Below are 24129 nucleotides of genomic sequence, written 5' to 3'. Positions count from 1 at the left end.
CAAACAATCATACCACTATCTTCATCTGTTACAAGATCTTGTAAGGAACTACAACCAAAGACTCCACAGATCACTGAATGAATGGGCACCTGCTGATATCAACAAAACCAATGAACCTATTGTTTGGAAAGAACAGTACGTTGATCCACTGCACAAGCAAGTCAAACCCAAAGCAGAGAAGATGAATGAAAGAAGACGGAAAGCCTTTAAATTCAAAGAAGGGGATCAGATGCGACTGTCACATTTGAGACATGTCTTTCAACGTGACTATCAGGAGAAATGGACAGAGGAAATATTCATTATTAGCCGACGGTACTTCAGGGATGGGATACCAGTCTATAAAGTCAAGGATATGGCAGGAGATCATGTCATTGGTTCCTTCTATGCGAATGAACTTCAGAAAGTCTATAAGTCTGCAGACACCATGTGGCGTGTTGAGAAAGTCTTGAAGAAGAGGAAGAGAGCTGGTAGAAAAAGAGGTGTATGTTAAATGGATGGGCTACCCAAAGAAATTTAACAGCTGGATCACAGAGCAGGAACTCCAGGGTGTATAAATAAGGATAGATGTGATGCACTTCTCATTGGATACAGAACCACCATGGAAGCAACATGTCCCGATTGTCAGAGACGGTTTTCAAGGAAGGATGTTATGCTGAGACACAGGAGACATAAGCACATTATTGATTATGAAAATCCACCGCCGCCGCCGCCGCCAAGGACGCAATTACCGCCGCCACAGACACAATTACCGTAACCGTCGCATAACTCAATGCATAAGCAACAGCGAAACCACAATCAATTCAATGATAAAGAAGATTTCAAGTTTACCATCCCTCTAATGCAGTTGTTGTGGGTCCTACTGGTAGTGGTAAATCGATGTTTGTATACAACCTTCTCACGAAGGGATGTATACAGCCAGCACCTAATCACATTATCTGGTGCTATACCCAATGGCAGCCCCTGTACCAGGTGATCAGTGAACAGTTGCCCCATGTGAAGTTTGTTAAAGGAATTCCTTGCAATGTACTTTGACGATACCTACTTGGATGCCAGAAATAACAACATGATTGTGTTGGATGACTGGATGTCTGAAGCCAAGGATGATAAACGTGTCAGTCAGTTATTTACACGAACTTCTCATCACAAAAATGTCATCATATTATTACTGTTACAGAACTTATTTCCGCGGGGAAGGAGTCAAGTGACATCGCTCTGAATTCCCACTATGTGACTCTCTTTAATTCCCCAGTGGATAGACTACATCGTCCAACTGTTTGCTAGACGCATTTTCCCAAACAATACTGATAGGTTTATGTCACTGTATGAAACAGCTGTTCACAAACCTTATGACAATCTGACACTTGATCTACGACCCACTACCCTCGAATCAGAAAGACTACAGCCAAATATACTCTCAAAAGATGACAGAGGACCATCTTATATGGAGAAAAAAGGACCACCAGTATCGAGACAGTTTGTGACTTTCAGCAAGAGTATAAAAAGAAGAGCCAAACGAGTCCTTGAATCAGTTGCCAGCAGACACTCAAAAGGTGAACATCTCTGACCCTGTTGATACTGACAGCCTTGAAGACAACCTTGCTTGAAGACGAGAGCATGCCCTCCTGTGACGAGTGTGGGATTGTATTTCAGAACAATCACGACCTCCAGCGTCATGTAAGAACTTGTCCTGAGAATGATGGTGAACCTTTAAGGAAACGGACTAAATCCGAATCCCTCAATGAAAGCAAAGATGACATCCTACGTCCCATTGAATCATCTAAAGTCACTGGCATTGACAAAGAGAGAGAAGTGAAGGAATTATTGAATACATGTGGGATCAGACACTGAAAACCTGTAAGGGGATCATCTTGAGAAAGAAGGAGGAATACGAAGATAAAGGCAAAGAGTGAGAGAGATGGATTGAGAACAAACTGAAGAAGTGTTGGGAACAGACATTCTTGGAAAGACTTGTAAGAGCCATCAGGTTCGCCAGCTATATTGGTTATGGACCGGTCTTCAAGCCTCTTTTGGAAAGTGAGAGGTCTGGACCCTGACATGGATCATGCAGATATGGATGTTAAAATCAGTCAGTGGATGAAACCAATAGTGAAGGACATCCTCTCAAAGGTGGACCTGTTCGAGGTTGAAGATATAGAACTTGATGAACAATCTGACAATGAACCTTCAGATGATGAACTTTGATAATTCATGAAAAAACACTTGTGGTTGTATAGGACACATATGTACACCGAATATCTAATCACTAACAAGAATGTACATGTATGTTTGTGTGTATCCCTGTGTTGATATCTTTATGTATTAAAATGTGTAAATAACACCGCACACCTCGTTTTATATTTTATTTATTGGAACCTTTGTGATCCATACTCAATCAACTTTTATGTTGAGTTGTTCGTAAGCCCGTGTTATATATATCTATATATATATATATATATATATATATATATATATATATATATGTAGTAAACCTTGGTGCTATGACACTGATAATTTCGCTAAGATATAACAACACTCATAAAGAATAACACAATTCTAAATAAAAGTTAAGATATTTATTTCATAATCACACAAAAATAGTATGATAATTACAAAATTCTATTCATATCTACAATGTAAGTTAATAGAAATAACATCTGTATAAACTTTATAACATAGATGTGTTTACATCAAGGATTCAAATATATTCACATTGACATAGATATGATACAAACAACAAATGTGAAACATGTACGTCAGAATAACGAGGGTCTTATTCTTTCTTGTTAGAACAGACATATTGATATTCCCCAGTGCAGGTTGAATAGCCTACACACTGTGGTACAGTCATACAAATATAACAAGGTACTCTACATCCAACTCAAATCAGTGAAAAGGTTATGTAGTTCTGCATTCAGAAACATTATTTGTATATACTTTGAATAAGCTAGGTATGAAATGGCTTCCATACATCAAACAGACACACTATTGATAGATTTAACTGTTTGTATAAGACTTGATCTTATAATGACCATGGGCAAGTGTGTGGATCCCATCCTTTAACACATAACGCTTGTCATCAAAAGGTGAAAGACTGACCTTATTGACAGCAATTGTATAGAGCTGATGTTCATAGCTCCTGATTTGGTTCATCTCATGTCGAAATTGAGTTTTGTCAAAAGACACTGCTTGTAGAGCTCATGTCTCAGCTGTCTCTTAATGACAGTTTTGGAAACCCCTTTGCTGTATGTTTTTCTGCAATAACTATTTTGTGTCATTGTCATGACCATTTTCTATTTTATTCTCGTTGACTTCTTGTTCAAAGAAAATGAATATAGTTTTAGACGTAGTCCAATAAACTCCTCCATGATATGACCACCCAGCTCGTCCTTGAACTTTGCTAAGACTTTAGCATTAGTTTTGGAGAAAAGAGAGTGTTTTGGAGGATAATTACTTGTATCAAAGAGATGCCTATGTCCTCCTATGTCAGCATACAGATCAGGAGTTTCAATTTTGTAACACAGAGAGTCGGTATCTGTGAAGCACAGCAATGATTTCCCCCCATATTTGGGTTTGATGAAATTGTAATGAAAATCATACATGACCAGCTCTGATAGATCTAAAATAGAAAAGCCTGCATAGACAGGCTGGTTGAGCGTCAGGCTGGCTCTCTTCAAATGAACGGCTGCCAAATCTGGGTTAAAGATTTTAAAGGTCTCAAATGTAGGCTTGGCACAAAGCTTTTTGAGACGCTTAGCTGAATTCACCAGCTCAACATTCAGATGCTTTCTCACATTCATCATGGAACGGCCAAAACAAGAATTGTTCAACAGTTTGAAAAAGGCTTTTTCTGTGTCATTTTTAGCTTGTTTTCTCTTCTCTGTATTATATTCAATGAAGGGCGCGTAACCAGGCTGTCTGTCTGAATTGAATAGCTCTGTGAAGTTTAGTTAGAAGCATACCATGATCGAGATAGAATTGTAAATTTCTGTAGTGTGACACGTAATTGTTTTTGTCAAACAAGTTAGGCACTAGTTTTTCAAGGGTTTCCCCTTTAGGTTTAGTTCTTCTTTCAGTTCTTTTGAGTGTTTAGAAAGCATGTCATCTGTGACTATCATGGGTTCCGCTGCCAAAGGGTAATCATTGTGGAGGTCATGCAAATGAGAAGGGTATTGTAGATCCACCTCTAAGATGTAACCAAACTCAGCATCAGGGGCTATACTCATCACATCAATTTCATCAACGTTCTCCACCCAATGAAAATCTCGTTCGGGCAGGGCTCGAGACATGGCCCAACCATAAAGATTGTTTGCATCCCAATACATGAGATAGCTTGATGGAACATTCGGATTAAACTCCTTGAGTTTTGTTAAATGGTTGTTGCATGAAGCATATTTTGTTGAGATACAAGATATGCCACCTCTCAAACCTGCTTCCAGCATGAGATGCTGATCTACATCCGTCAGGAGTTGAAGCTGTACCTCACCCATTTTCAACATGGCATCCCAACCGAACCCAGGAAGTGTATAATAATGGGCACTGTCAAGTTCATAGTTCTCAAGACACATATCTCTAAACTCTTCAAACACATCCGCCAAAAGTAAAACGTCAGTTTTTCATGTACAAATCATGGTACTCCCCATATTTTGTATATGAAATTTGGACCACACTTGCTGGGCATGAACATAATCTTCATTGGATAACGAACTCTGAGTCAATCTACTGTAAAATTCATCTTGTTTTGGAAGATGATTCAGCATGAATTTTGATTCGTGATTCATGAAGTCATATGGATAAACCCCTTTCTTCAGAAGTAATTTTCTTTGTTCATCATTGTCAAATTCCCAAAATAAATGATTGAATTTAGCGCTACATTTATTCAAATTAATAACCTTTGTCTTGTCAATTTCGTCAGAACAATCATTGACCATATTGTTCACCAAAGTGTCTATAGAGGTTTGAAGAAATTTGAAAGAATCAATAAACCCCAGTCTGCCTAAAGAGAAAAGAATTGTATTTCTCCAAATTCTGAGCAATGCATTCAATTTTTCCTTTGTAAGTTTTATCTAAATGTTTTAGCAACAGGTGAGAATCATAATTAGATAAATTATGAAAGATGACCGGCAAATAGAATTCATCCTTCTCTTGACCCTTATCCTGACTTTTCTTCTGTTTACTCTTTGTAAACTTGAGCTGAAGATTACAGGTTTGATGGGCGGCACCTCGGTAATTATGGGTTTTCATCAAATGATCATGATCCCTCACTTTGATCGAATTTTCACCAAATGTTTGATGACAGATGTGACATGTATCAGCTGACTGATATGCCTTCTCATCAGCCTCTGACATATCTATAGGAAATGATTCACTCAGTTTTCACGAATAGCCTTTTCTTCTTCCAACAAACAATCAATGAAGCGTGCAATGACATTTGGGCCCCTGTACACTACAGCAGGTTCGTAATTGTCTGGATCAGAGGACACTACTTTGTAACAGAAACCGGACGGTTCATGTTTCTGATAGATGGGGGTAAAGAGGGATTTCTGTGCTTGTTCACAGACTTGTTTCGTCAGGCATTCAAAGTCACAGTAGACCACGTATGGTACTCTGAGCTGATTTTGAATGTTTTTAATTTAACCCATGCTTTTCCCCCTCGGGCATTTTGATTTTCTGCATTTTATGATCATAGCAAAGGGTGCATGGTTTTCTAATAAATCCTTTCGAGTGAAGCCGTGAAGACAATGTCTACAGTAGAAAGCACTTCCATTATGTTTTGATCGGTCTCCCATTAATCTGCTAAAGTTTCTGATTAAACAAAATGCCTCTTTTTCCTCCTGATTCAACAGTAATAGATCTACCGTTTTATCACACAAGAGCTTACTGACATGTAGAGGAAACTCTCCATCCTTCTCCTCATAACCATACACATTCACGGAAATATTGTTTTGTTTTTCAAATTTTGAAATTTGAGACAGTGGGACAGGCATGTCAATCCCACACATGTTCAATTCTGATTCATAGGCATCATATTTTGAAACTCTGTTTGCATGACCTTTGAATGATAATGGGTGCAAAGCTGCAAGAATAGACCAAACAAAACATTTCTGATCATTGTTTTGAATATTCAAAATAGCAGTTTTGTTTTTCAAGTAATTTGGTAAAGGAATGAAACTGGACGCGGACAAAGGAGCATACTCAGCTGTATTCACTTCAAGGTGTATGATGTGATCTAAGATCCACCCACTCCCCTCAGCCTGAAATTCCTAAGCAGAAGAGTACAACTTTTGGAAAGCCTCGGCTAACTGCTCACTGATTTCTGCTAAGTTTGTTACCCAAAATTTGTTGTTCTCAGAACAGGCTCAGCCATATGACTTTGATTATTTTCGTCATATTTGATATAACTTAACTTGAGGGTGAGGAACCATTTCATACCTTTCTTCTCTCAACAAAAACGCATGAAGAATATCGATAATGTTTGTCTCTTCATCTGCGAGATATTTTAGAATGTCTACATCATTTGTTTGGTTTTGAGTAAGTGTGGTCGTCCTCAGCGTCCCTCTAAGGCTGACCTTTGACCTCCTTCGTACTGGTTAACGCGCCTGGCTCGATACCTCTCCCCGTCGCCGTACACATGAGTCACATTCGTGAACATTATTACTGAAAAAAGCGTTCACCCAGAGGCCTTCGACAGCTTATACATTCCCTTCCATTGTGTGAACAATATTCACAAAATAGTTTCCCCGGCAGTAGGCACGCCAAAGTGCCCACACCAGTTACAGGTGTCAAAACGTGCTGGAGGGGTTTTCCGCTGACTGCAGACATGGACGTTTTGCTGCAGGTCCTGATGAAGACTGTCTTCTCTTCAAAGTGAACAGCTGACAGCTATGGCCTCAAAGAAGTGCATCGAGGCGAGAATAAGACTTCTTACACTGCACACATTGAAATCGCTGGTTATCATGTACGGTGCGAACATGACGCAAAGAGATTTATTCTGTGTAAATTTCCGATTACACAGATGACAGTGGTGCGGCATGGAATGTGTAGGCTGCTGTTGAGTACATTGCTCTGACGTTTTCACACTTCGTGTGGCTAAAGAGTTCAATGCGTTTTAGGTTCACTTCGGGATCATTTGCACAGTGGTGATTTGAAGCCCATATTTCCAGCTCTTGTAAGGATTTCACCTTGCTGAGGAAATCTCGCTTTGCTCCATCTAAAAGAAATGTAAAAATGTATTTATAAAAAAATGTGCACTTTACCTAAAACAATATTATGTAAGTACATTTGAAACATAGAAATTATATTATTATAGTACTTAGGGATGTACATATTTAAATATTACATGATATATGTGAATTCTTATTTTGAACATTCAGTTGAAACTAATCGTAGGAAATAGACTGGCTCTTACCTTTAATTGATAGGTATCAGTTGTTTCTGTGAGAGAGTTCTTCAAAACATCCGAATTGTTTAGCTGTTGGTTATGGAATGAAATTTTAATCTTATGCCAGCTTTTTACACTCATGCTAAATGATGAGTTCATGTTATGTAGTTTATATGCACACGTCATATGTAATTTTAACATTTAACATTTAGCAGCATAGCTTAAAGAAAAACAAGAAGCAGTATTTTACCTCTCCCTTAACAATGTTATCGTCATACTTAGTTCAGACATGTCTCACCATGTCTACTGTTCAAACCAGACAATCGCCCATCAATTCAAATTAAAAATTTTTAGTAATCTAACACTAATGAGTGAGTCACGTCATAATGAGAGTTCCCTTAGAAGCTGGGAGCTGGTTTTCAGTAACTCTATTCCAAGATGCATTGCTAACATAATAGACCAGGTTCTCGCATCGTTTGAACGGGGACGCTCTCTCATTTACCATGACTAACCCATCTCGAAGTGAGCTATGGGAGCGAGCTACATATGAGAAATCAACACTTCCATTATTCTCATACAGTCGGGTTTTAGAACCAACAGTCAGCCTCCTAGCCGGTGCCGACAGATCTTATTAAATCATAATCAAATTACCTTTAAGAAAGATGCAGTGATTTCCCTTAAACTATCACTTCATTCATTTTACTTTCCATAAGAATGTTACATAGAAAACAAAAACTTGTAAGACATCACCTTAGGTTGAATAGGAAATACATTTTAATCTGTCTAACACTATTGAGTGGGTCACGTCATAATGAGAATTCCCTTAGTCACTGAGAGCTGGTTTCAGTAACTCTATTCAAAGATGCATTGCGAACATCAATAGACCAGGTTCTCGCATCATTTGAACGGAGACACTTTCTCATTTACCATGACTTACTCAATTCAAAGTGAGCTAGGGGGCGACCTCCGTATGAGACATGTACACTTCCATTATTCTCATACAGTCGGGTTTAGAACCATCAGTCAGCCTCCTAGCCGCTGAATGAAAATTTAATTCTCACCTGCAAACAATATATAGTAGCTAAGTGGGAATGTATAAACTTAAAACAGATAAATACAATAGTTTTTAAAGCAAAGGAGACAATTCATTCATACCAAGCTTTAACACTACACCTCTCTCGCTAACGGTAGGAGAGAAGCTGTGAGCGACACAAAGTATCTGTCTCCCGAGAGAACTCGAAAAAACGCGTCCTTCTCGATCCGCGACCGCTGATAAAATGACACTTGAAGCAGGTTTTCCCATGCAATGTCAACGCTGACAGGCAAAAGCTGTTTGTCCCGTCCGACGTCTACTGCTGGAGTGATAAGTGAATGGCCTAAACTTTCATATAAGTTAACAAATAGAAGGGTTCATGTTAGGCGGGGGTGGCGAGGTGGCATTCATTCATTGCGTAAGCCTAGTCACCTTAAATGGGTCAGTGAATCACCCTTTATCATTAACTCGACCAACCGTTACTCAAAGCCCCGCGCTGTTGAGCCAGTGGAATGCGTTGCGAGAGATATCTAGATCACACGTTATCATAGCGATCAGAGGGTTTGTTTATGATACGTTGGCGCACCCATCTACCAACCATACAATTCACACAGGGGTGCGAGGGATTTACGCCTCAGCAATTCACAATATCTCGTTATATCGGTTTGCGGTATACACTGAGTTTACGTAAAATATTCTCAATGTTTAATACGTTTGGTGTTTGAGTATGGAAGTCATATTCCTGTAATATGTGTATTACAGCTTTGTTTATCGTGGACTGATGACAAAGCAAAAATAAGCTGGCAGTAAGTGAAAGGGTAGTTGAAAAATATATGGCTTAGGTGCTGACACAGTCATTTTCATTATGTCTCAGCCTGTGCAAAACCTGACAATCGCTCGTCGATTTCGAATTCAAACTGGCTAATGCGACCTACTTTTTAAAAAATCTAGCTACACCACATTTGTGTTGTAATCATAGTGAATCCGTTTGTAACTAATTGCAACCTCAGTAATTGTTGATGCTTCTATAGGTTAGATAAATAAACTTTATGCACTCTGCGATATAGATAAATCAAAACTTCACTGAACGTTGTAAACCTGCGATATAAATAAAAGCAAAACTTAGATGTTACCGGTAGTTTGAACCAATTTGCTATGACCTCCATAGCCCATAAGCATACACGAGCATGTTAACGTGGTGAGACTGTACATAAACGCCAGGCATTGCCAAGTTCAGCTAGAGCTGTGTTAAAGACAACCATATCTATTTTTAGCGCGACGTCATCAGACAGGATTAACCAATCAAAATAATGGCACCATCGTCAGGTGGCGTGGCTCTCTCATTTTACTATCATCATTGATCCCCAGGCAATGAGCAATACTAGATTTTCAGATGCCATGGAATCTACCAGACGACAAGGAAAACAGACGACATCGGTTTGCATTCCTAAAACATAGGTAATTTCCGTATATCATACGTGACTCAATAATTCGAGATAAAGAATTACTAACACGAATTACCAAATGAATTCCCAAAGTTCGGCATTCCCAGCGGGTAACATATAACATGTTACTGGCTTGTAAATTACTGGGGCACATTGAAAATAATAGAAAAGCGCTCAGTCATTCAGAAAACGACATTTATGAGTGAGGTAAGATAAATATCATTTATATCCCTAACAAAAAGTTGAATACGTCTATATGAATATACTTTTACGATGTGTTGTAGTTGCCTGGGGCTCCTGGTTTGACGATGTTTCTCTCTTGGGAGAAACTAATGAATGAGTCTGACCTCCCAGTGTTGATAGTCAGATACGAGGAGACTAAACAGGTATGATGATGATGATGATGATGATGATGATGATGATGATGACGACGACGATGATGACGATGATGATGATGTGTGATGATGATGATGGTGTGATGATGATGATTTACATTCGTCAGATTATCGACTCGAGTCAATTATCTGAGAGTGTTTGATTTATTTCAGGATCCTGTCCGCGTGATCAAAAGCATTTCGGAATTTCTAAATATAGACTGTTCGGATCAGCTTGTCCGAGACATAGCTGTACAATCCGACTTCATGAAAATTAAGACGGCAAAGGGAGATAATGCTGAGAAACGTGATGGTGACGCCATTCACTACAGAAAAGGTATGGTTAATTCCTTGTTGTAGGTCTTAGATGGCATCACAGCTTCATATACGTATGGCTTACTGACCATTTGTGATACTCTGGGTGGTCACGGAACACAGGTCTGATTGTATCGTATACTATACTTGTATCGTAGGCACTTTGATGTGGTATGGGTTTTATCGGGAAATATAGACATGTTTGTATATTCTCTGAGTTAAGTTAAAGTTGTATTATCTAAATCTTAATCACAGTGCTGACAATATACATGAAATATCAGCAGCTTATTATCATGACCATCCGCACAGCCATGTACAGATCAGCTGCCTGCGTGTAATTAACCCTAATGAACCTTAGAGTATATGGCCGGCTGGCCACGGAAGCTTAACATTGTGGATGAGGTGCATGCTGGATACTGCAGGTTGACCATAGATGTATCGTAATACGATACAGGGCAGCCTGACAGTCAGTAGTATATAGACAATGAATTCTTAATGTAACGGGACTTGACCCTCGGACAGCAGCTGGCTAGAGCAGGTGGGCTGACGATCGTCTCTGTGATGCTGCCTGGCCGTTGCTGCACTATCATGTAATTCCATACTTAGCTGCCGAATAAAGTGTTGTGGACCCACTGATGGATTTCTGTGTTTGAAGAGACAGATATCCCGAAGCGCTTTAACCAGACCGGGATACTTGTTTAATCAAAATTCGTCTATCATTATATCACCCGAGAAGATCCGGGGTTAGAATTAGGTCTTCTTTAGGTTAGGCGACTAACGGGATCGGGTGATCAGACTCGCTGACTTTGTTGACACGTCATCGTATCGCAGTTGCGTAGAAAGATGCCCATGCTGTCGATCACTGGATTGTCTGCTCCAGACTAGATTATTTACAGACCGCCGCCATACAGCTGGAACAGTCACTATGGCCATGCTTGATATAAGTCATTTTTATTTAATCAAATGTAATTTAATTTACTTATTAATACTGTTTTCTCTGAATTGAAACTTTTTAGATTGAAGATAAAAAATAAATAGTGAAAATCGATGATTATCATTGCTGTTGATAGCTCAAATATTCAACAGTATTCCTTTATCTTTACAGGAATCACTGGTGACTGGAAGAATTGGTTCACCGGTGCCTTGACATAGAAGTGCTGAGTAGCTTTATATTCTGTGCTTTATTAAGTACGTTTAACACCGACTTCAACACTATCGCGAACAATCCAAAGTGACCTTTATACATGAATATCTCGTGTGACTATTAGAACCCGGACTGTCAGAAGGGGCACTTTCACCACAAAGCTAAGTATACATTGACTTCCGAGATAATTAAGCTACGTTATTCAAAAAAGTTCATTGTGACCTGACATTACAACGCCATAAAAACATGCTGGCAGTGGATATCTGCCATTCGTCATTACATATTGTAACGTTCGTAGTATATATTTACAATGAAGAAGAGAAACACTTACCAAATATCTATTAAATAAACACACTTTTTGATTCGGATAATGCATTTGTTCTCATTAACAAATAGCACATACAACGAAGATTTCTTGTAATTTTATTGATATAGAAGCGTCACAATCAAGAATTAATTTATATATTTTTGAAGCTGATATTTATGAAGATATACTTTTCAAGATCGATTAGGATTTTCATGAAAGCTAATCGAAGAAATTTAGCTTGAAGTAGAGTCGTAGGTGCATGCTGTCGTATGGAGATCGCCCTAGCTTGTCGACGTTGTGAGCGTAGTCGCAGGTTTGGATGTCATTTGTTCCATTTCATGTCGGCTGGACATTCCTGCTGGTACACGCGACCACCGTCCACGCAGATCCACGAAGCTGGAGCAGTCACGGGGGTGGCGCTGAAACATCCCCAGGGAGGGTCTGGCTGGTCACAAGGAGGGATGGGCGGTGGAGTAGCGCGATTGAAGCTGCAGCTGTTGATGCTGGCGTCGAATATGGTGCCAGGCGCGCGCATGGCCTGCGGACGGCGACTTTCCGTTGCCGCATTGGTAGTACCGAGTACTATCAGTAACGTGAGGTGGAACTTGACCACACCAGGGGACAGCGATCTGGAAATATTGTGTGATTTTTATAGAATGGAAATTACAAGCGAACATTTCAGAAGAGTAAATCAGTAACAATATATTATTACGTTTATAATTCATAATATTATCATTTTAAACATTGAGAATACGTTTACGTGTAGATATGTAAATCAGGAAAATTACAAAAATACTTAGAATACTGAGATATTTGGACCAGAATTTATCACTGAGAAATTGGTGACTAAGATATATATGGACCACGATTTATCAATGCAATAAAGTTGACTTAGAGATATTTGGAAGAGGAGATATCACTGAGATACGCTGACTCAGTTGTTTATGGACCAGGATTTATCTCTGAGATATATGGACGAGGAGACATCACTGAAAATAGGCTGACGTGGGGACACATGGATCAGGATTCTTCCCTCACAGTCCGAGTACGTGGATGACGTTTTATGCGACATATGAAGCCCAAGCCAAATCTTCGCCCAGCTATCTGAATGAGTTAGTAATCTCTTGAGATAAACGAATAACGGCAGTGACGTCTACAAAATTGGTGAACTTTCTTCGCTCTATGTTACGCTTTGCTTCATTAGTCGAAACAATTTCATTTTAAAACATATCAGTGAGAAAGGAAAGTCCGAAGTTGCAGATCTCAGACGCGTGGATTCGAACCCACAATCACACATGTAAGTTTTTGGTGTTGCCAAGGGACGTCACTCTGCACAGCAAATTATGGCGCCTTAGACAACTGACCACCTATGACACCTAGATAAAAAAAATAAAAAATATGTCAACGCTCACCACCGCATGCGTCGGTGTTACAATCAGCCGTTCCGTTCTCCCTGTCGTCACCAGTGCAGCCAGCGCCACCAAACTGAGGCGCAGGGGTTGGTGCAGGTCCTCTTCCGGTGCTGGTTCATGGTCCCTCCCCACACATGGCTGAACAGTCTCCGCCCTTCCACGCCCCCCAGTCCGACAAGCCACCGTCAACTGGAATACGGCAAAAATATAACAGTAATAACACGAGTGAGTGAGTGAGTGAGATTATTTTTACGCCGCTTTTGCAATATTCCCATGTGGTCTTCGGCGTAACGAGCGAACGCTTTAACCACTAGGCTACCCCATCGCCCGAAGTAATAACACTTCAAAGCCAGAGATAAACAACCTCAGCCATCCATATATATTTTTCCCATATCCAGCCTTAAATTCAATGGGCGGTCAAACTGTTTTTAGTGAATACCTGAGTGACGTTTTAAGAAAGGTTTACAAAATTGATCATTTGGTAATAAATTAAAGTCTGATGTAGATCAACTGGCTTCGAACACAATTTCAATAAAAGTAGATTAAGAAATAACCTGACCTGATTTTCTATGTTTCTTGAGTGTTCAAGCGTAAGAGGTAACTATTCACATCAGATTAAGTATTTCCAGAGGCGGAGAAAATTATGTACTTTTTAATGTTGTGTATATAATTAAATATTTTATTCAAATTACCCATTTCACGAACACCTGCTGTCATCAGTGACTTTTTAATGGTATATTTCATATACTTTTCACAGCCCTTTACCAAATGGAAACGGTTTCTGGGGATAGGGTATTCTTTTTGACTGAGGTTTCATATACTAATGAAATAATGTTTGTCACCCCCTTCAATTTTTTAATTGGAGAGGGGGTGTAGAGGTGGGGTGTGGTGTTGGGGGTGGGGAGGGATGACAACCATTATTAGTATGAGTATATTATCTCAAGCAACGTACTTATAAATATACGTATCTGAATGCCCGATACAGATGTTTGTATACACATGAACCTTCAACGTAAATTGAAAAACGATACGTGTATTTAACTTCTAACACAAAATATAACTGTTTAGGAGGAATATCAATTTACATATGAAAATATCAATTTTCTCCTTTCGACGTAGCGAACAGTAACTTCAATCACCAATCCATCGAACGACCCGTCAACATCTTTATTACAGTGATTACAGCGACCGTTACGACAACAACGACGAGGAAAATAGGTGTACAGTAATATTTCCTTACGGTATAAATACCCAAGTTGTCTGTGATACTGTAATTCAAGAAGTATAATACTTGTAAATCATATTCCGCTCAAACTTAATCCGTCTTGTCATGGCAGATTACTATAGAAATATGGAAGGATGTGTTCTTTAACTGATTAACCCTACCACGGTTGTGCGAATTCTGATGTGTGAAATAATAATAAAAAACTTCTCATCCAAATATAATATTTGTGGCAGTGGGAAAATGCAGTAATAATATAAAATGGAAATTCAAAAGTAAAGATCTTGAGAGTCTGGAATGTCAACTGCAGCTCATTATAATTTGACTATAGGGTTAAAAATAGATGTGAAAATTACATGAATCCGCCACAGAATACCTTGGTGACACCACTTGTTCGTGAAACGGGTAAGCAGATCCTGCCCGTCACCCAAGCACTTGCATAAATTATTTTTGGTAAAACCCAAAGATTGAAAATATTCTTCCTAATGACATAAGTTCATACAAGATGGGGCGGTGGGATAGTCAAGTGGTTAAAACGCTTGTTCGTCACGCCGAAGGTCCGAGTTCAATTCCCCCATTGGTACAATGATTGAGGCCCATTCTGGTGTCCACCGCCGTGATATTGCAAAAAGCGGCGTAAAACCAAACTCACTCACACAAACAAAACATAATACAGGGCGCTGCTTTATTATTTTAGTTTTCTGCTTCTGGGGAAATTAACACAAGATATCGGTAAAACAAAACTTAAAACGTAGTCCTAACGAGGACGACGTGCACTCACTGGGGCAAGGCTGTTCGTTACAGTCGGCGACGTCTACTTTACGGCATTCCCTGAACGCTTGCGTCCCCCATTACTGGGGGCTGGGGCGAGATGCAGGTGCGGTCCGCGTAGATCTCCTTCTCCCCTCCACATGGACACCGAGCACTGCGTCTCACTGGTGGCTGACCAGGTTGACCACTGTCCATGAGCTGCGAGATCAACGTTATACCAAATATGACGTATCGTGAATAGTTAAGCTCATGTTCCATTTCTGCTCACATAGATAAATTTTATTTTTGTTTAAAATACAATGCATTGTTTTTACTTTTATTGAAAATTTGTATTACGGTGTGTATTTAAAATACTGAAATATTGATGTTTCAGAGAAACATAATATGCATAAAACTTATTCATTTGTTGTTTAATACCGCTCTCAGCAATGTTCCAACTACATGACATCGGTGTGTAAATTATCGACTCTCGACCAGATAATCCAGTGATTCACATCGTGAGCATAGACCTACTCAATTAGGATATGTGTTAACCAAGTCAGCGAACCTGACTCGATCCCGATAAATGCCTCTTGCGACAGACCAATTCTAACCCTAATCTTCACGGTTTTATGCATGAAAATATTCGTCACACAAATCTTCAGTGAAACTTACTGCAGTCCTTGTAGCGCACCTCCGTCTTGTACCTGAAAAGGATACAACCTATCAACACCAGCATGTTTCATAATGTTCATGATGATATCAGATTTCAACATGTTAAATACACGTCACCCCTCATCAATACGATGTTTGAGCTGACAAAGATTGATATTCGTGTTTCAATGTCTCCAATTCCAGGGGCTTAGCTACCATTATAAAAAAAAGCCCGAGCTTACACATGATTGTTTGCTAAAAAGGTTGGGCAAGTCCTCAATATACATTGTACTATCTAAATATAAAGATTTGCAACCTATCGGGCTTACACGAAACATTTGGCTTGCTACGCGCCTGAATTCTTGAAGCGTTTTATTTCTGTTTCTTCAAGTCACTTGCACAGTCCAATATTCACGTGTAGCTGTGGCATATTCAAAGAATAAACCCCTAATTTGACTATGTTTCGCAGTGGAGACGCATAACAAAATAGGCAACTGGCTCATTTCCGCACATGCGCAGACCATGAATGGAATAGATGCGTTAAATGATCGTTCCAAACTTTCACTGCTTAGTATGACTATTATGTATTGTTTAATCCCAATATCCACCTGTTAAGAAGATCAAAATTGTACTATACTGGTGAAGTTATGTGCCAGTATTGTTCGAAATTTCATAAGAAAACATATGGAAAAGAAATGGCCCCGGAAGGCTTCCACAGGTTTCCGTCACTATCGGTTGAACATTTACGAGAATACAAGAGAAACTGACTATTTGTTTCAGTGTTACGTGTTTGTTTAATGAGAATATTCATGGATATTTTGAAACAACAACTTATGCACAACTTACGCACCACTCTGAAAACGGTAACTCCCCATAATATTTATACCAAGTTATCTCAAGTAATACCACGTTACTACATAGGTTAAGTGCTAAGCTATTCAATATTATCGAGAACATTACACATTGACGTTGACATTAAGTGATGATGATGATGATGATGACGAGTTACCTGTAGCTCCAGCACCTGCCCCAGCTGTACCAGCCACACCTGGTCTTGTACGCTTCCAGGTAGTACTGCAGGTAGGAACACCTGTATAAAACATTGACACGGTATTAACGCCAAGCCAAAAGCGGCTGCTAAAAATAACTGGACCTTCTGTGAATGAATACTGAATGGAACCACTATAATTACAGTATCGACATACCGGGTATGCACTTAGTCTGAATGATTGTTCATTCGTCTGTTTGACTTTCAGTCAATATACAAATATTGTTTATAACATAAACGTCGATTTCTCAGTAATTGTCTGCAGTCATCCCAGGCACACTAATGTTTAGAGATGCTGAAATGGTTAGAATAACAGGGGAGTAAAACGTATACGTCTTTCGTGAGAAAACAAGCATTTCCGATTCCTCAGCTTGGCATCCTATCTGACACGTGAAGATCATGTTGGAATTGATCTTCAGTAGCCCATGCTTGTAAGTGGCGACTAACGGGACCGGATGGTCAGGCTCGCTGACTTGGTTGACACAAAATTCATATACCAATTGAGTAGACCGATGCTCATGCTGTTGATCCTTGGATTGTCTGGTCGATTATTTACAGACCACCGCTAAATAGCTGGAATATTGCTGAGTGTGGCATAAAACTAAACTCACTCACTCACTTGACATCCTACCTGACATTGGTTTGTGTTAACTGTGACGGTTGCCTATCTGTTTTCCGCTGTAGTGAGTGAGTGAGTATGGTTTTATTCCAGCAATATCGCGGCGGGTGACACCACAAATGGACTGCGCACATCGTACCCATGTGGGGAATTGAACCTGGGTCTTCAGCGTGACAAGCGAACGCTTTTAACCACTAGGCTACCCCACCGTCCCTTTATCTGATTCAGAGCAAAGTCTATTTCAACCCCCAGTATTTCAAGCCCCTAAACAGTATTTTAATATTTTCCATTATGACTTATGGAAATTATTTGATGTTGAATTTGCGTTGTATATTTGTTTCTTGTGTTTTGAATATACACACATTGAGCTTGTAAAGGTGAAACTTGTTATCTTGATGAAATGGAAGCAGCAACCTGAGCGTATTTCACATCCTTTGACAAATAACCCCGTCTGTCCTCAAACTGTTCTGTTTATATTCATATTTGACGATGCCGGTTGATATCTCGACATACCGACAGACAATAGGGTTTTTTGAAATGATTTCACAGTTAAATTCCTATGCAAAATTTAAAAAAACTTCATATGCCATAATGACCTTATGTTTATACAATCCGCAAGTGCAGCTGTGGTGATGTGCACCCAAATCCAGGCCCACTTGCTTATCCTGACTTAAAAATAGTTCATCTGAATGTGCGTAGCTTAAGAGAAAAAGTTGATTTAATCCAGGCAGAATTAAGTGACTATGATGTTATATGTTTAACAGAAACATGGTTGAATGTCACAATTGATAACAATAATATTCTTATCCCCGGTTACCACGCCCCTTTTAGGAAAGATAGACCATCAAAAGGTGGAGGTGTTGCTATCTATGTAAGAGAGAACCTGCATGTTACACATGCTGATAAGTTGTCTCCCTTAGGTTTAGAAGCGATCTGGGTTAAAGTTATGTGTAAAAACAAGAGCTATTTGATTGGAAACTTTTACAGAGCAGATAAAAGTGATCTTTATTGGGAACTAGTCCTCCATTCAATTGGTAATGGCATTGACATGGGCATAGATACTATTATTGCTGGTGACTTTAACATCAATATACATAACCAGACTAATAACAAGATTGACAATCTTCTTGATACATATGATTTACAGCAACTTATCACAGAACCAACAAGGATCACCCAAACGACTAGTACGTTAATTGATTTAATCTTTGTTTCAAACCCTAATTGTATTCGCACTTCGGGTGTGCTTTGATCCTTTTGCAGTGATCATTGTCCAGTTTATGTCTCTGTTGGGGCTCTGATTCAACGCCTTTAAAATTTAAAAGGAAAGTATTTTATTATGATTTAGCTAATACTGAGGGAATGAATCGCGGCCTTAACAACGTTGACTGGGATTCCATCTTTAGATGTAATGATATTGATTTACTAACACATGAATTTGTTGATGTTGTGAGAAATATATGTGATATTTATGTCCCAAACAATGTGGTAACAATAAGACCTCGGGACAATCCATGGATGAATAGTGCTATAAGAATACTTATCAGGAAAAAGAAATAGACAGCATAAGAAAGTAAAGACTCGAAATTATGATAAAGACTGGCAAAAATTTAGGCTTTACGGAACAAAGTAACGGCAGCCGTGAGAGCAGCCAAATTGAAATATATTTCTGATTTAGATGATAAGATCAATCAGGAGTAATTCTAAATTTTGGTGGGCTTTAGTGAATAAGTATATAAAATCCAAAATGGAGATTATAAAGAAATTTCCTTCGATTATTCATAACGATAATATGTTCAATGATAGTAAAGATAAAGCAAATATATTTAATGAATATTTTGCTGACCACGCACAAGTTGACTATCCTGACAAGGAGACTCCTACACTTGAATGTAAAGTAAAGACTCAACTTGCGTCTATTGTATTGACTACACAAAGAAGTAAGAGACATCCTATTATCAGTTGATATTTCCAAAGCCAGTGGACCAGACAAAATAGGTAACAGATTTATCAAAATGATCGTGCCATCCCTTTGCTCCTCTTACTAATCTATTCAATTTTTCCTAGAATATTGTAAATTCCCAACAATATGGAAGGAAGCTATTGTCATTCCTATTCATAAAAGGTAGTTTTAATGAATGTAAAACTTTTAGACCAGTTGCTCTTGCTAGCTGTTTATCAAAGGTATTTGAGAAAATGTATTTTTTAAACATGTGTTTAACTTTTTTTAGATAATAACGTATTAACGAATTTGCAGTCGGGATTCATGCCTGGGGATGGAACTGTACACCAACTGACATACTTGTATGATTTTATACTACATGCATTAGACAATGGCAAAGAGAGTCAGGGCAGTTTTCTGTGACATAAGCAAGGCTTTTGACAAGGTTTGGCATAAGGGAATCATAGCGAAATTAGAAGCTTATGGTATTAAGGGTAAGTTACTTGATTGGTTTTCCAGTTATCTTGACAATAGATTACAGAGCGTAGTTATAGACAATTACAATTCAGATCTAAGGAAAGTCACTGCTGGGGTGCCACAAGGATCTGTCCTTGGGCCATTACTGTTTTTAGTCTACATAAATGATATCATTGAGGGTATCAGTAGTAACATTCGTCTTTTTGCCGATGATACTTCGGTATATGTTATTCTTGATAATCATGTTGTTACTGCCGCTTCCTTAAATAATGACCTAAACAGGATCTCTCACTGGGCTGAACTATGGCAGGTTAGCTTTAATCATGGTAAGACTGAAGCTGTTTTATTCACTCGCAGAAATACCGGTAACCAACTTCCAATTCCTAAGCTTAAAATGCATGGAGTAGACATTGCTGAAGCCGGCTACCATAAACACCTAGGACTAACCTTGCAATCAGACTGTAAATGGAATTCCCACATTGGTGAATTAGTTAAAAAGGTTCGTCCATTGGTAAATTGTCTACGTAGTTGTAAATATAGATTATCTAGAAAATCATTAGAGCAAATGTACAAGTCATATATATTACCAACGTTCGATTACTGTTCGCACCTTTGGAATAACTGTACTAAAGAACAAGAAAAACTTGTCGAAAATCTACATTTAGACGCACTGCGGACGATTTGCGGGGCAGTTAGAGGAACAAGTCATGACTTAATATATAAGGAAACTAACTCTATGCCACTAGTTGACCGTAGACAAATTAGCAAGTTATCATTATTTTACAAAATGGTTCATCAACACCAGTTTATTTAACTGATCTACTGCCCGAAAAAGTATCACAGTTAAGTGACCATAGATTAAGAAACAGAAATAACATTCAAACTATAAGGTGTCGTAGTGACTTGTATAGCAACTCGTTTTACCTGATACAATACGATCAATGGAATATTTGCCTGAGAATATGTACGATATTGAAACCATAGGCCAATTCAAAAATGCATTCCAATCATCTAAACCACCCAATTTTAATATATTCGATAAAAACTTTGGTACACGTTTCTGCCAAATTATCCACTCACGCCTCAGACTTGGGTGCAGTAATTTGAAAGCGCACATGTTTGAACGGCACATTTCAGTTGATCCATTCTGTTCCTGTGGTCATCCCTATGAGGATACTTTACATTACTTCTTTACTTGTCCTAATTATTCTAACATCAGACATCGCATGTATTTTTACGAACATGGATACAATTTAAATTCTGTCCTAAATGGTAATCCAAACAAAAATGTACTTGTAAATTCTTTCATACTACAATCTGTCCATTCTTTTATAATATAATCGCATAGGCTTGATAAATGATTAATAATGTTTAATACGCAGGTTGCTTGCTTTCCTATCATGCTGCATATTATTTAATATTTGTTGTATTCATGTATCAATGAAATGGAGAGGTATTCAAATAAGCCATTACGGCTTGTTTACCAATCCTAGTTCAATTTATTTTGAATAAAATATGTTTACACTAACAAAGTCTGAAGTTGTCACATAAGTCCCTCAATTAGAACATTTAGTCATTTTGATACAACTTTTTAGGTGAATATGACAATAATGCGTCAAATATCAATCCTCACTGGCTCACCACATATTTTACTTATAGTATAGTCTTCTATCCGTCTTAATAAAGTGAGGGGCGGTGGGGTAGCCTAGTGGTTAAAGCGTTGGCTCGTCACGCCGAAGACCCGGGTTCGAATCCCCACAAGGGTACAATGTGTTAAGCCCATTTCTGGTGTTCCCCGCCGTGATGTTGCTGGAATATTGCTAAAAGCGGCGTAAAACCAAACTCAGTCAGTCAGTCAGTCTTAATGAAGTGAACATTTGTAACAAAGCCAGATGTAAACACGATAATTAACCATCTGGTTACCCCACCGCCCCGCTTTCAGTATGAACCATGCCATGAGTGAATTTTCACCGCTCTTTTGATTTTATTGCTAAAAGAACCCGTTGCGGTGGATAACCAAGACTGGTTAATTTCTGGCCTTGGCGTTTTATGTTTGAGAATTCTGACTGTACCTCATCTGTCCCTATAAGCGTGACTCAATTCTCACTGATATGCGTGACTCGATTACGGACAGGCGTGCGTGACATGGCTTCAATGTTGCGACCGTAAAAACAACATTTACTCACGCACGAAACAATTCCATAAAAGAGTGATGGCAAACAGCAACATACCTGTCTGCAGCAGGGCGTGGCCGGCTTGCAGCCAGCCAGGGAGCACGGCAGACACTACGACGATGTTCATTGTGAAAGGCCTCCACCAATGTACTCCATCTATCTCTTGCATTGCAAACTGTCCTTTTATAAACGAGGTAATTGCCAACCAGAGTATTGAATTCTGCTGACATATCTTCGAACTCATGTGCTTCTGACAAATGTCTATATTTTGCATGAGAGAGATATGTATTATTGCTCTTTGTGTTGTCTTTGCTAGGGAGATCTATTTCGAAAGGGTCTTGATGTTCGTCCATCCTGACCGCCATAATGTCTTCACTCTGCCAATGGCACGCGTAGGTATAATAGCGTCATGGGAATGGACACAGATATGACTGTGGGCCAATCATGTTCCTTGCTCCAAGTTCAACCCATCTTCTACAGACATTGGAACAAAAGACGATCACAGTAATATGATAAAGAATGAACAATATTGGCCGTTAGAGGAATATTATTTCCAAAACAAACATTTTCTGATATGTCCCATGGGACAAAGTCACACATTTCAGTCATAGTGCGAGTTCATATGTCCTTACATATTCATATGTAATTTGTTTTGAGTAAAACCCATACGGTGGTGGCTCATTTCTGCTGACGTCATAAAGCAGAATTGTTTTTAGTGTGAAATATATCATCGACATTGAGAAACATTCTGTGTTTTACCAATGTCATAGATAGTTCCGAGAAGACAGAAGGCATGTGGATTTTATGAACTCTCTTAGTTTCAAATGTCTCATATATTTCAATGATACCATCATGGTAAATAATGAATTCACGTTGATTAAACTTTCACAATCGTCATTTATAGCTTGTAATACCATTATCACCGAAAACCTGATGATACACCGACATATATTTTGTTTAGACGGTAATATAAGTATACAATAATGAAAAACGTCCCATTTCATACGGTGTTTCAGTGTGTAACCCAAATAGATTGTTTTACAGCAAATTGTATTTATTATATCTATACTATATACTACTACATTATTTATGCTACTGCTATTTGAGGATACGAACGTGTAGGATGAAGTTTAAAAAATTGTTTCGCTGCTGAAGTAACTCAAAAAGACAAATACAACGTATTCAAACTGAAACCAGCAAATCTCTACGAACTAAATATTTTTTGTCGAGCAATTCAGGATAAAGTTAAACCAGAAGCGCCTCTAATCCAATGGTTCATGTACACATATACTATATCGTTGAAACAACACGAAGTATGTTTAAATGATATGATAAAATAGTCAAATCTCCTTTATTCCAATACTGAAGAGGCCACAGACATATAGTTCAACGTCAGATAACAATAATGGCATACAATCTGACTTGACTGGATTAAATAGCAGACATAACTTGGAACAGCTAGCATGGCGGAGTTCAAATGCCTTAAAGGCGAGTCAGGTTCAAGAAGGTTTGATTTGTTATCATGAGGAGCTATCAAGCACATGTCAGTATGACAAACAATTTAGAAAAAGTCAGAATCGTAGATGACCTCCCCCCGATTCAGTCTTTACCTCATAGTTGTAGATCGGCTGGTCAAACATCTGTGGAGTCGCCGTTGACAAGGCAGCGTCGTCGTAAGGAGACGTGAGTTTCAGATGTTGAGTTAAGGATCACAAACGATGAATTTAGCTTAACTTTACTTTAAGGTGAAGATGCCGCGATCCTTCATCAACACACCATACAAACTACAGTAGGTGAGTATTCCTCCATATTTAGTGTGCTTCCATGCATAGCCA

Source organism: Haliotis rubra, unplaced genomic scaffold (assembly GCF_003918875.1).
Source record: "Haliotis rubra isolate DU_JTF1 unplaced genomic scaffold, ASM391887v1 Scf712, whole genome shotgun sequence".
NCBI lineage: Eukaryota > Metazoa > Mollusca > Gastropoda > Lepetellida > Haliotidae > Haliotis > Haliotis rubra.
This window is presented reverse-complemented; position numbering follows the sequence as displayed.